This window comes from Poecilia mexicana, unplaced genomic scaffold, assembly GCF_051168715.1.
Source record: "Poecilia mexicana isolate PSO_F unplaced genomic scaffold, ASM5116871v1 scaffold_1, whole genome shotgun sequence".
NCBI classification, from domain to species: Eukaryota; Metazoa; Chordata; class Actinopteri; order Cyprinodontiformes; family Poeciliidae; genus Poecilia; species Poecilia mexicana.
In genome coordinates, this window is record NW_028263370.1 from 12864435 (window position 1) to 12878016 (window position 13582).

Consider the following 13582-nt stretch of genomic DNA (forward strand, 5'->3'; position numbering starts at 1 on the left):
TTTTATTTATAGTTTTTATTGATTATAGATGATAAAAATCCCTTATTGGATTTTTTTGATTTGGTTTTTAAAAAAGGTGAACTCAACCATATTCGAGTTCAGGAAATATTTACAAGATATTTTCACAAAGCTGGTCTCCATGGATACTGGCCAAGAAGGGCTTCCAAAAAAAGGCGCAAAAAATGATTGCTTGTTCCTTTTAAAGTCTCAGCTGAACAAAGAAAAAGCTTTTGGTTATGATTTCCATGGCCAGATGATCCATTTTCTAAAGTAAACAGCATCAGAAGAAGAGGCCTATATTCATATTCTGGGGAAGAAAAATGTACCCTGCAGGAAAAAAAAAAAAAAAAGGTCTCTTAGTAAGACCGGGAACCCACTGCACTCAACCACAGTGGTTAGGAATTTGTAAACAGGAAAGAGTCGAAGCATTTCCAAGGGGTCTAGAAACATTCAATTCCCATTCCCTGAGAATCTGTGGCAAGATCATTTTGGTGGCAAGGAAGCTTTCCAACCTCAGCGACTTGGAGAACGTTGTTGAGGACATGTGGTTTAAATGGCTAATAAATGTTTGGATATTGATTAGTGAGAGAGGATATGCACACATGCCCATCTTATAATAAGCATATCAAAGCTGTAAATCTGTTGTTCAGTTTTTAGTGGGGCATAACTGCACTCCACCTTAAAAATGCGTCCGTCTCTTCTCACCATTATCAGACAATGAAAGCCAGTTGGTAATATACAAATAAAAATCCTCTTCAAATTTCTATTTGAAATGGGTGAAAGGAGATCAAATATTTTCTGTTCAAATATGTTAAAATGAAAAAGTAAATATGCACGGTTCTGCTGTAGTGAATTTACAAATACCCACTTTGCTTTTCTGTGTCTAATGCCTGCCAGAGCACCACTAACAATGCATTAGTCTTCAGTTTTTGTGAAGCGCGGATGGTAGAGAAAGTTTCAATAAAATTTATGATTGTACATTTGTTGAATGCATTAGCCTGAGTGGAGCATGTTTGTGTTTGTGTGTCTTTGGCACAGAAAGCAAAGATGAGAGGCTGAGGTTGTGCTTGTTTCCCTTTTGGCTGAGGATTTTTGCTTTTATGAAAATTCCCTTGGCAGTACCCCTCACTGAAGCCCTGAGGCCACTTTACACACACGTACACACGCGCACACACACATACCCATCGTACCACAAATGCTCACATCATAGTGCATAAATCTAATGCAGACACATAAACAAACAGAATCCTGAATCTTGAATCACAGAGTGCAGCGCAAACCACATTTGTGACCCATACGCTAATAATATTCTGAAAAATCCAAATTAGGATCAAACATATGACAAACAGATGTCAAATTTCATAATATTTGACAGCTGACCTTTGTGACGGTTGACCCACTCACAGCATGTAAATCATTTGAAATGCTACATTAACTGTTACTTGCCCTGGGCAGACGGTTTAACATGCAAAAGAACGGCTTTATTTTATTTTATTCTTTTGAAGAATATAAACAGCAATGTAAGTTTCACCATCAGAAAAACATCAATGGCAGGAAAGCGAGTATTCCCAACTCTCAAAGCAAATTTTTAGTATGAAGATGTAGTATTTACCCTAAATACCTCTACATTTAGGGTAAAAACAATTAATTGAGCTCGTGGTACTTGGGTTGATAGGAACTATTTAAGATTTTAGCAATGCTTTTCAAAGAGTACAGCTTTCACAAGTTGCAAGAAGTGCTTTCTAGAATATGAATTTATTGTATAATAATAAAGCTCAAGTTTTAGCAATCTTGCACTGTTTTATTGTACTTGTTCAATTTCCATTCCCATAAATAGCTTGTAAAATACTAAAGTTTTGTTTCTCTCAAACAGTACTAAATTCAGGTAGCAACATTTTTTAGTGAGACACTAAAGCCTCATTCATCCAGTTGCACTTACATTTATATCTAGATTGGAAGGCAACTTGAATTTAAGTGCCTTGCAAATAGGCTAAGCAACATGTGGCAGGGAAGAGCCAAATAGTTTTGATTTACAATATTGTTATACAAAGAAGTCACATTTTGACAGTATGTGGAAAGTGACCAGATGGATGGGACAAGTCCGGTTACACTTTGACATCAAATATTGTGAAATTTTAATCTTGGCAGTGCTTTGCTACACTCCCACTTACATTGTTATGCTTTTCAACTATTTCGGACGAATCAACTTGACCACATCAAATTAATACTATTTGATAAAAGTCCTATGTCAATCTGAACCACACACTTTACTTAAAATGAGCATTGCATTCTATGTTGATTATGACATTGTGTTGAAACAGTTGCCAGTTTCACAGCTTTTATTGGCAATATAGATTGATCCAGAGACCCATGGTAGAGTTTTATTTGCAACCTTTAGTAGAAAGATGTAAAAAGAAGGAACAGAGTACCTAAAAACTATCCTGCAGCACAGATGGACCAAAGACTTAGAATAGAAGAATATAATAGAAATACCTTTTATTTTCTCACTGTGCGGCGGTTCCGGTGTAGCAGCAGCAACGTGATAGGACAATGAGGCATGTAGGTTCACACAAAAATAAAAGCATGAAAATATAGAATAAAACATACTGTGCAGCTATCAAAATTAGCATGGGGAAACCTATTTAGTTTGTTGTGAGCAGCGACAGTTAACGAGTCCAACAGCTGCTGGGAGGAGGGATCTCTTAAAAACATCTCTTTGTGCAGCAGTCTGTCACTGAAGGAGTTCTTCAGGTTAGCAACAGCTTCATCCATGGGGTGGGGGAACATTGTCCTTTGGTAAAGTTATTTAAGCCGGAATCCTTCTGCCTCCCACCACCCAGCACAGAGCTGACCTTCCTGGTGATTTTACCTTACCACTTCCTCTTAGCTGTAGATAAGCTACTACTCCAACAGGCAAACTCTGCCTTCTTGGAAGGCAGAGTTTGCTCTGATCCTTCCAGCAAAGAACATCAGTGTTGTGAGTCCAGTCCAGTTTATTGTTCAGATAAACGTCCTACTCAAGATGGATGGTTGCATTCTTACTTTGCCACATTGTCAATTATTGACAAATATGACGAAGGACAACTCCATTATTTGTGCAAACAGTAAAGGGCTCAAGATTGTTTTCCTGTTGTAATGTGGACAAGAAATTAATTGGTGTGTTTGTTATGTTCTTCATAAGTAGGCCTCGTGGTTTCTCTCTTGGTTGCTAATATTTACTGTGTGGCGGTGATGACAGACAGACGGAAGGGGTGAATATGAAACATTTCACACTGCTACAACTAAATCAGTCAAAAACAGGTTGTGTGGGTTTCAGTTAAGAAAAAAAGAGGGCAAGAGCAATATAACATGTACTTTCTGCTATATCTGCGGCCCTGCATGGATAAGTGGATATAGACTGAAAAACTGGACTCTGCTTCCAGTTTTTTTCTTTAGTATAGAAATCCAGGCTGTTTCACTGGAAGGTTATGTTGGCCTAGAAGCATGGTTATGTTGATAAAGTGACATCTAGTGACACAATCTCTAAATAACAACATACAAAAGCTTGCACTCTGCGATCAAAGTTTAGCAACAGAAAGTAGATCTAAATTTAAGGCCAGTGAATAGAATTAACATTATTTTGTATACATGAATCCAAGTCATTTATAGGATTTTGCATTTGGCAATAGTGAGCCCCAAAACCCCTGGAAAAAACAAAATGAAGTTTTTAATGTAAAACACTAAAAATTCCAGTTTAAGGGACTAATGGTGATGTAAATTTTACCAATGTTGCATGTTAAGCCTAATAATTGTGTCCCACTTAACTCACCGCAAAATTATTTTACAGAAGATGCAATCGTTTTATTTTTCTTAACAGTGCTTCATGTTTTGCTTCAACTAGGGATGCCACACAATACCCATGACGCCCTGCTCCAACATGGGGTACCTAGTCAAAAGAGCTACTACAGTACAGTGACAACGGTTCACCTAAAACTACACCAGCTTTATTTGGTTAGAAATATATCTTCCTCAGTACACAGCAACAGCTTTTGATAATCCAACTGTCTGACGTCCTTATGATTAGTTATAATCATAGCATTTTCAAGCTATCCATTCAGTCTAAAACTGTTGCAATAACAGCCTGTACAAAACACAAAGGTAATAATAATGCAAATTATGATTTAGAAAATGGAGTCCAGCCAAGAAAGAAAACTGAATGCATGAAATTTTTATTTTCATTCAACTCCCATTTTAGCATGCAGTTGGCAGCAGATAACACTGAAGAGAAGACCACCTTTTTTACTAAAAGAGACCACCAGCAGAATTATGGAGGGTAGCCATCTGTTTTGAATTACTGGAAAGGGCAGGGTGGAGAACAGCACAGAGACATTGAATACATGCTGAAAGAAAAAGAAAACACAAATTGGCCGAATCTGAAAGACCTGCTTTAAAGCAAATGTTTATTTAGTACCCTCTGAGCCACAGTGGTAACATGGCAATGAAACATGATGGAGGGGCCGACAGCGCAATCAGCAGCGTCTAGGGAGAACAAATATTTGTTCTAAGGAAATGACCTCAGTAAATCTTACTTTCACACCGCTCTACCCCAGTGAAAATACACGTATAAATGCCATAACATATTTTGCATTTGGTGTGAAGTAAAGGTTTCCATGTGCAGGCCCCAGAGCAATTGTACCCTTAGCCAAACCAAGCGGGACAGTTCTGCTATAAACTGCAGGCTGGGTATAAACTTACAGCCAGCTGGATATGGTAAAATAAATGCTGATGCAAGAGTCATTTCCTGTATGACTGCTGGCTTGATTTAAAAATATATTGTTTTTGACTCATTTGACAGAAAAGAGGGACGAGTGTAGAAAAATAATAAATTTCCTTTAATGGGCTGAAAGTGGCTTTGGGGTTTGACCTGTAACAGGCAGGTTGCTAGTTTGAATTTGTCTCAGTTGTGTCATTGTGTTCCTGGGTAAGAAACTTTACCCGCCTTGCCTGCCGGTCATGGTCAGAGGGCCCGGTGCCACCGATTGTATGGCAGCCTCGCCATTCATCCTCAGGGAAGCTGTGGTTAGACTGCAGTTTACCACCATCGACATGTAAATGTGTCTATGAATGGATAAATAACTGATTGTATTGAAATGGAATTTGGACTTGATAAAACACTATAAAAATGCAGACCATTTCCTTTTTCTTTTTTTGTGCTGTTTCATATTTGGTCAAAACCATTAGATCATTGGTTAGAATAGTTTGACAGCTCATTTCTAGCCTTAAAATGTTCACATGAAATGCTTGTAGCGCTAGTTTTCATGCTCTGTTTTGCAATCGATGAATTGGAAACGTGTCTCACCATCTCTGTATTTTCTGAAAGGAGTCAGGACAATGAGTGTTTTGATTTATGTAAGGTTTAGATACAAGTATTGATCTGGTGATGACAGACTTAGGGCAAAACACTGCAGGAACCATTGCACTGCTGTGTTTTACTAACATAATTTCAGTGGTAGATGTGAGCCTGGACACAGAACAGATCTATGTTCAGTGGTATAATGCTTTAAAATAGACTTAAAATTATAAGGCATTACGTATTACACCAGCTTTTATCCTATGAGACAGCGCTATACATTTTACTCTGTATGAATCCCCCCATGAATCTGTAAAGCCAGCTTGATTTCTGAGAAAAGCACTTGTAGCCTTGCATCAAGAAGGACCTGACTGTAGGTCTTTCTGTATAGAGTTGATTACTTGCAAATTCCCAGCAATTTAATTTGCAATGGTCCTCAGATGTGGTAAGTCAGTGGTATAGTTATGGGTTTGAAAATGGCGGACAAACACCGTCTGAGACCGTTATGCCTTATTACAATGCCCAGTTCTTTGAAAAATGCTTATCTTAAAAATAGATGTTTTTATTATTCCCGAGACCAAATCAATTTCTCGTTTTCCATCAGCCATTGTATGCAAGATGAAAATAAATACACACATATTAATGACATGTTTTGCTGGCAAAACTTTGGCTTGACAGATTTCCTTTGACCATCTAAACAAAGGGCAGAAAACTTCTATCATCGTGGGCCTTCCAGCAGGCTCTGTGAGGCGAATTTAAAAACCAATTGGTTAAAAGAACCGTCCCAGAACAGCTTGTGTACTAAATGTAGACTTGCTCTTCTGATTCTGAAGGCCCTGAGCAGACTAGACTGCCTCTGGCCGCACATAGACTGAAATCTGATAGGACGAAACACCAATAATCCACACATATGGGAAGCAGCACAACCAAGAGAAACATTAAGAAAAAAGACAATAGATTGGAAGTAAATTAATAATTTCTAATGTAACAAACATTTAGGCTAGCAGAGAATCCCTCGCAGGTCTTGACGGCCCACCGCTGCAGTGGCTGCAATGACCCTAAAATGTCATCACAATAATAGAAGCAGCCTTTTACTAATGTTGATATAAAAGAACATGTCTCTAAAATCGGAAATTGGCTGTATAAGTTAAACTCTAATGGGAGATGTGAAAGGAAGAAATCATTTTGGAGCAGCAGGACCTGGCCGACTTGCAGGAATTATTGGAATCCTCAATGAATTTTATTGTGTATTCAAGGATTCAAGGATTTTTTTTATTTTTATTGTCATACCACCTAGCTAGCTCGTCGTACAAGGGACTCAGGTCCCAGATCAAGAAGTCCACCTCAACAGAAAATAAATTAATTAATAAACAATAAAGTAATTTAAATGATATATAATTATGTGTTCATGTGTTACTAATATATGAGGGGAAGCTGCATTCGGTGCAGCTTGAGTTCAGGAGTCTGACGGCAAGTGAGAGAAGAAAATCAAAAGTCCAACTCTTAAAAAAAAATCATGTTGAACCCTTCAACAGGAATATGACCCAACACATCCTAGTAAATCCACCAATGAGTGGCAGAGAATTAAAGTATTGAAAGTCCAGGGCTGTCAAAGCCCAGATTTGAGGTGACTTGAAACAAGTTGTACATGCAAAAAACCCTGCCTCAAAGTTCTCAAGCTGAAAGGGAAGTTAAACTGTAAAACAGTCTTCATATTATTATTTAAAATGTACATAAATACTCAATAAATGGCTTTCCTCTCAGCCAAGCAAGTGAAAAAATAGCATTGAGAACATGTCACTCATGCAATCTACAAATGAAAAGAACTGAAATAACGATTCAAAATTAGACAGACTGAGCAGATTGATTATTCCGGAGGCTGAAATGACTGTGAGTGAGGGATGAAAGTTAATGCTGAGTAAGTATCCGTGTGTGTGTGTGTGTGTGTGTGTGTGTGTGTGTAAGGAGGGGGCAGTGGACAGATAAATGACATGACATGTGACACTTAAAAATGTACAAGTCTGGCCCCCTACTCCCTCTGCTTGTCTCTGCCCACCCAAGATTGACACACAGACCCCTGTGCCAAAACGCACGCCCTCACACACAAAGCCCACATTGCATTGTAAATCAGGTTTGATTTGTCAGAGCATCGTGCCTTTGCTGTCAGTTGGCTCCGTCTGAGTGTCAGATGAGGGTTACGAGTGTAGGGAGAAGAGCAAATGCGAGTGTGTGTGTGGGGGTGGGTGTGTGTGTGTGTGTGTGGGGGTGTGTATGTGTGTGTGTGTGTGTGTGTGTGTGTGCGTGTGTGTGTGTGTGTGTGTGTGTGTGTGTGTGTGTGTGTGCGCGCGCGCGCGTGTGCATGCGAGCATGCAGTTGTGTGCGTGTGTTTTGGTGTCAGCTACTTAACGGGAGTCTGCCACCACAGAGTCTTCACTGCTTCATCAGTGGGATCCTTTCTCGTGCGATTTAACAGCCTCATTGTCTCCTGTGGAGTGTGCAGAAATGGCACTCTTTGTGTCTGTATCTGTCCAATTAGTAACAGATTTTGTACAAATAAATTCATATCGGGATGTGAGTGTTTCATAGCAACAGTGTTGGCTCAATTGTTGGATTTTAAAGTTGCTTTTTTGTGCCTCTCATCTCACATAATTATACACTGATAAACTGCTCCTTTATCTTCACGCTAATAAATGCACTTCAAGGGGAGTTTCAGTCATTCACTTTAAATGCACTGTCACACAGACAGGTGGTTGAATGATTAGTCAGGCTTACAGAGCTGGTCCATTATTGTATAGGGCTCTAAACAGAATTGGATTCTGTTTAGAGCAGGAATATTACTGCTTTCCACAGCCCAGCTAACATCTGCTTTGTATCATTTATGTTTGAATGGCCATACTATGCAGTCATATTCTGTAAATTAGAATACATGTTCCGACAAGGCTTATTTCAGATTGAAGCATCGATCAGTGTGTATTTTACATGTTTCCTTTACTGACTCGAGTAAATTTGTTGGATAAAGACTGTACATGTAAATATGCATCTTGAACAATTTTCGAAGTTTCCAACATTAAATACAGACATTTTAAACAAATGTCTGTGTTCAAACACTATTTGAGAGTAACACATAGTTGTAAAATGGTCTAAAAATCTGACATATTTTTCCAATCATTTTAGAAATAAAATCCTGGTATATACAAACAATTGTAGCTCTCTCTGATTCTTTAGCATTACTACCCTGCAGAAAGGTCCAGGTCCAACAGGATGTGTATCCGGTTTTCTTTCATGCTTGCTTCCTACTGTAAAATGCAGTGTTAATTTGTTTCCATGTGTGTCCCTTTGCCTGTAGGCCAGAACATTTTATTTTAATTCTTAATAAGGTCCCTGTGAAGGCAATTGGTTTTAATTTGGAAAATAATACACATTTTCATCCTCTTTGCACTAGTTTGGGTTAGCCCATCACATAAAATCTCAATAAAATCAAAGTTTGTATTTGTAAATTAACATAATGTGCAGGAATTTGCATGGGACTGTAAAGGTAGATTTAACCTTATCTAATAAAAGGCTCATTTAGCTCACATTTTTTTTGTGGTCAGTTAATATTAAAGTCTCACTGGTTACCCAGTTTTTCAAACCACAGTTGTCTCTTTCCTTTAAGACGAAATACTTTGAGCCACGGCAAACTGTCTTCAAGCTGCAGAGCGTTTGATGGGATAGTAGTCATTGCTATTTTTTCCGCACTGCCAGTGCCAGTCACCTGTCAGTCACAAAGCAAAGCTATTATATTGCTTGGGATTTTTTTCTTTTCAGACGTTTGTCTTCACTGCAGTGGGTGATTACCTACTGTTTATTGCTGCTAAAAATGTACAATGAACCATCCTCCTCTTTAAGTAAATAAAACATGTCACAATACTATTAAGATGTGTCATAAATATACACATAAACTTTTCTGAATATATTAGCAGATAAAATACAATGGAAAATATTTTCCATTTAATTAGATATATAGCTTTTAAATTAATGCACTTTTTTTAACGAAGACTGTACATTCCCACTGTTCTTGTCAATTATTTTTGTCCTGTCTGTTCTTTTCTCTTACTTCTTTTTAACAGCTCAATACCTTTGTTTTATCATTCTTATTCTTCTCTATACCGCTTCTTTTAAATTTAATTTACCCCTTAGAACATTTTCCGAATTTGAGTTCGGATCCTGCTTTGAGTTATCAAATAACATCTTTTAGTGTTTTTTTCTGTGTCAATTATAAGAGCTTAAAGTTTTTTTTTTTTCTTTTTTTGCAGTTAAATGTAGCCTGGTAAAAACCAGCCCTCTGTACTACACACACAGATTCTGGGCTCTCGGCTGTTGAGAAACAATTGCTTCCTGGAAGTGTGAACTCTGTTGATTTTATTTTATTTTACCCAGTCGTTAATGTTTGTCTATGACATATGTGATTCCTCAACGCTATGACTCTTACCGGAAATTGTCTGCACTGTAAACAGGTGCTTTCCATTGCAAAGATAGAAGTGCCTAGCTGAACGAGGCGGCTGATAATGTTAATTCAATATTTAGAAGTGTGGCCAACATAGACTGAAAGGCTTTGATCACTTTGTCCACTGCTACTGCTAAAACTACAGGCAGACTACAGTTCTAAAACAGCTCAGAAAACTGACGTCATCAATCACAATTTCTCCTTCAGTTTGCTGATTAGCCCAGTAGAAATTCTACTGCTAGGAGTCCAAGTAAATGGGAGAAAGCTCAGACTGCACAGTCTGGTGTCGTATAGCACACGAAGGCAATGGCCAGGCAAAGTTGAATAATCTCTAGTGCTAAATCACAAGTCAACAGATACTGGCAGTTTTAACAGTCAGTATTACTTTTGGTTCTTAGCTCTATGTTAAGGACTTAACTCCATGTTTACAATTTTCTTAAATGAAAATGTTCATGCATTGTATTATTTCTCAAATCCTTAATACCCACTTTAGCAATTAGACTTCAAAAATTTATGTAACCTTGCTATCCAAACATTTTTTATTTATTTATTTATTTTTTTTTTGCAGTTGGACACAAAAAAAGTTTTCAATGAATGTTTTAGAGGTAATATATTCTAGTGTAATTTTGCATTTGGTGTCCACAGGCTTTGATTTTTATGACCATGTAACTTAACATTTTATATGATGAGTGATATGCACATTTCTCTTTCTAATCACGTCTTCTCCAAGTCAGATATAGAGGATGGGATTGCTCCCCTCCGTGCCCTAATGGAGTGTAGGTGTCATGAAGAGGCTGAAAGGAGCCAAGCAGAAAGTTGCAGCAGGCTGGCAGCAGGCAGACAACAGCAGCAGCAGTGAATGATGTGCAGAAAGCAGCGGGGTGCTTTGCAGTTTAAATAGACCAGATATGCTTAATATTTTCTGAAGATCACATATGAAGCAGCCGCATAGCTTGGGACGACTGTCTTAGCTCACGAGTATCACATAATGAAGTATTATGTACTGTTCTTATTTTTGTTCATGAATATTCATTTTCAAGAATGTTGTAAACTGAATAGGTGTAGTGAAAAAGCTTGACATAGAACAAAAATCAATGACAGTTGAGGGTTTTTTTTTTTCCATTCATATGTGCAAATTAGAATTAGAAGTGGCAGTATTATTCTAGCCCAAGAGCGTCAACATTTGGCAGCAGCACTGATTATGATCATTTTTCTGGTTTTATGCAAAATCATTACAAATACTCAAAATATCCCATATGCAAATTGGTAGATTCACAAATGAGTACAATACTTTTCACCTACTGGAAAACAGCTAATTTCATTTGTTACTTTCCAGCAAGTGTCATGCCATTTGCCACAACATAGCCACAATTATGCAAAAAAATATTTTAGAACAAACAAAGAACTTTCCAGGGAATCAAATGGCTTGACTATTAACTAACAACAAATTATTTTTTTGACAATTTACTTAAGTGGAAGATAAAAAATGTGGGCAGACACACTGCGCCTGATACAAGGATGCGTCTAATTAAGATTATGTCGCTTCCTGTTGATATTTTTGTTTAGCACAAGTATCAGTCACTGTTCCATGTGTGCATTTCTGTTGAATGTGTGCGCAAAAGATGCTGACAGAGTGCAAGCATAATCAGTTGTGTTCGGTGTGCAGCATCACAGCGTTCCCCCACCTTTGTGGAGATTTATCATTCTAGCATTGTAAACGCTTGTCACGTTTTATCCGAATACGCCTGCCCCATTAATGGAGATGGGAGGGAGGACAGCGCTCGCTGTCATTAGAAAACATGATATGCCAATGATTTAGGACTTCACCGCATTTGTTCTTAACACATTCAGAAGCCAAAACTGTGCAGCTTCGACAAAATCTGTCTGGTAAACTTAGGGGTTGGGGGGGACTGACAGTCTTCTGATTATCTCAGGAGTGTTACACTGACTGGTGTTCTCCAAATCAATTAACAGGTTTAGCATGAAACTTTTTGTTTCTTTTGTTGGAAAGATATTTTATTACCTTGTGATTTAGCCATTTAATTGAAAAGAGAGTAAAAAGGCATAAACAAAATTGTACGAACAGTCTGTGCTCGGAGTGGGAAGCTCAAAATTTCAGTGCATTAAAAATAAAAACCTGTATGAAAATGGATGCAAGTACTTTGCGTTACAAAGGTATTCATTCTTCTTTCACATGTCACCTTTTAACCTCAAACTTCAAAGTACTTTATTCGTGTTTTATAGGAAGGACCAAGACAGAGAAGCATAAAACTATGAAGTTAAAGAGCACGGATTCATATTTGCAGTTACAGCAGTAAATAATACGGGTGTCCCAGTACCACTTTAAGTAGGTGCCGATACTGAGCAGTTAGCAAGTTGGTGCTTAGACTTTACACAATAACTTTTGAAAACAAATTTGTTTTCAAAAGTTATTGAACTTTGAAACAAGAGCCACCCTGTTCTGTTTCTGTAGAACAGGGTGGCTCTTCTTTTTAAGCGTAGTCTCTCTGACTGTTTCAACAAATCATGTTTAGTCTTTAGATGCTTCATCAAGTTACCCGTTTATATCTATAGCCCCATCCAGACCCAAAAGTCGGGCCGGGTCAAGCCAAATTTATTTGCTTGATATTCAGGTCAGACCTCTGTGGCTCATTTAATAAGCCTACAGTACACACATAGAGAAAGCCAAAAGAGGATGCACAATGGACTTGTTAATCTACTTATTATAGTCTGAATAGAGAAGTAGGTAGCTTGTTGAGGAAGAAAAAACAAGTAAGGTGCTAATTTGAATTTGAATGTAACAAGCACAGTCAGCTGTACAATAAATGAACATGCAGCTCCACCCTGCTCCTATCAGTCAGTCACACGTATCCCAGATGACAAAAGCGAAAAACGGGAGAAGTTACTTACTCTACTGGGGGTCTAAAAGCAACAGCAAAAAAAGCTCAATTAAAATATAATGTCAAGATAATCTAATCTTAAGTTGTTTACTATTCAGCCACTGTCCAAACATCATTTTAGAAAACATTTTGGATTCTGTTTATTTCCCTAATTATCCCTAATTATAGCAACAATTACAATAAATATATCAGCATAACATTAACAGGCCCTTCAAGGGCCAAGCATTGCGAATTAGCAATGGCTAAAAATGCTAATGTATATAACAGGTTAATTGTTTGTATTTGTCCTTATCAAATAATTAAATGAAACCACTTGATTGGTTTGAGATCACAATCTGAATACTTCTGAATATTACAATACTAATCAGATTACAGTTCAAAGTGCAGGAAGTTATGGGGGAGTTTTATTGCCATAAGTCGAAAGCATACATTTTCTGCAAATGGATACTTTAATTTCTCCCCATATAGCTTTACTCAAAAGAGTCACTGAAATCAGAAGTACATAAGCCCCCCACCAACTTGGTCTCAAAGTTCATCAAAGCTCTCAGTCATTCTCATCAGAATCACTACTGTCCTCTTCAGAAACTGTAACCATGACACCAGCAGATGTAACTTGTCGTATGTACACATTATTATTCATAATCTTAAAGAACAGTGTAAAATCTACAAATGTTAGAGATCAGTACAATTCCTACTAAATAGGTGCGATTCTGCAGCATGTGAGTACAATATCTTATGTGTTTAAAAAATGTCCTGCCTGAGACAGACAGATAGAACAAAGCACTATGTATTTTTGCAAATGTATAGCTCAGTGTGACATTGTAGGAGGTTTCTTTTTGTTGTTTTTGGTACCAGGCCTGTCATGAT